Consider the following 2,017-nt stretch of genomic DNA (forward strand, 5'->3'; position numbering starts at 1 on the left):
GCCCAACTAAAATAGAAAAACCCAAATCAAATGGAACAGCCCAACTAAAATGGAACAACTCGTCTAAAATGGAACAACTCAACTAAATTGGAATGACCCCACTAAAATCACTGAAGTGAACAACATACCAAACCGAAGCCAAAATGCAGAAGTTGGCAAAAAGAAAACCCTTATTATATAATTAACCTCGCTACTAGAGTATTGCATAAAATAAGCTTTATACATAATTGGTCAACCCCAAAAAAATTAATGAAATGAAATATTCTCAGAAAAATCGAAAATGTTTTTTTCTGTACCTTCACAGTATATCGATAGAAAAATCATTTCACACCCGTTCCTAAAAGAAAACAATAAGTCATGATGAACCATTAAAAAATTGATATATATGCATTTTATAATACACAACATATGGGGCAGCTGCTTGTTTATGATGTCACAAATCCAAAACTTTCAATTCTGATAACTTTTTTAATCTTTAATGGATTTACCTCAAACCTTCACCAATATTTTTATTATTTTTGTCTATTTTCACATCAGTTAGATATTTACAAAACCAATTTGAATTTAGTGAAGCAACTTTTTTTCAACATCTAACATGTTCAAGCACCTTCCTCTGTTGTGTTTATTACATTAGTCCGTTTGACTTTTGCAAGGTTGTCCATTCCATACAAAATAAAATAATAATTTGTCGAGCTCTTTTGCTACTTCTTTTGGACAATTAAGAACTTGTGTTGTATATATTATTTTCGACATGACCAATGATTTTAATATTAATATTTTCACTCTTAGCATGAGGTTTCTCCGTTTCCATACATGTATATGCAACAGCTGTTTTATATGTCTTTGTTCAGACCAATTCATTTCTAAACTTTTATATTTATTTTTTGCAAAAAATATATCAAGTGACTTTACATAAATATCTTCCCATATATGTTTCCAATGTTATTTGTTGGATTGCTGTTTTCCAGACACAGAAATTTAAAATGAATTCCAGAATACGGTTCAATTTTTTTAGATGTCAATAGCTACATTACCTGAACAAACTGTACTAACGAATAATGTCCTATCATCTGCTAACTGCTTTAATTTGAAAGTGTTTTGATTACCATGTTTAGAACTACCGGTAATACTCAAGCCTAAGATTTGTTTATCTTGTCTTATCTGATTTGCAAGGGTTTCAATGCTAAGTATAAGCAGATAAGGGACAGCCCTCTTATTCCTCTAGATGGTTTCATCTCTAGTTAAACATCCATTCATTAATATATCAAGACGGGAATCATATATTACTGAAATCCATTTCCCAAAACTATCTTGAAAACAATATTTCTTTAAACATGCATCAATAAACTTTCACTCTAACATATCAAATGCTTTTTTGAAAATTAGTATATCTGCAAACTTTACATCCACAATATCATTTTTCATACACTCCTCTTACTTTTCTCGGTTAAAATGTGATTCTCACCCACTAACTACACTGCATCATCAGCATCTCACATATCACATTCAAATGCACTCCAGGGGCCCATCTTAGAAAAAAAAATGTGATTAAATCCAATAGATCTCAGCTATGGAAAGCCAACAGTACCACGATTCCAGGTCTAATTTAAAGCAAATGCACTTTTTAGCCCTCTGCAAACAAGAAGAATCATACTGATGGACCATTTGTCATCTGACGAGACGACGATTTGAAGTCATATGCATTTTAGTTTATGGTGTCACTGCCTTTCCATAGTCAAACCAACCAATGTTGTTGAATGAGTCTACAAAACACACGAGGCCCAGTCTTACAAAATAAGTGTGATTGAGTCAACTGACCTCAACTATGAATAACCAGTGACATCATCATCTATAATGAATTGAGAGAATTACGGCACTGGTGGCTTTCAAAAGTGAGATTAATAGGTTTAATCACACTCCTTTAAATAAGAGGCAGGGCCCTGAAGAATGGCTTCAGATATGATCTCTTTCAACACACACAAAATTGACAAAAAAAGAAGAAGTGCTACTCGATGAA

The sequence above is a fragment of the Lytechinus pictus genome, chromosome 3 (assembly GCF_037042905.1).
Source record: "Lytechinus pictus isolate F3 Inbred chromosome 3, Lp3.0, whole genome shotgun sequence".
Taxonomy (NCBI): domain Eukaryota; kingdom Metazoa; phylum Echinodermata; class Echinoidea; order Temnopleuroida; family Toxopneustidae; genus Lytechinus; species Lytechinus pictus.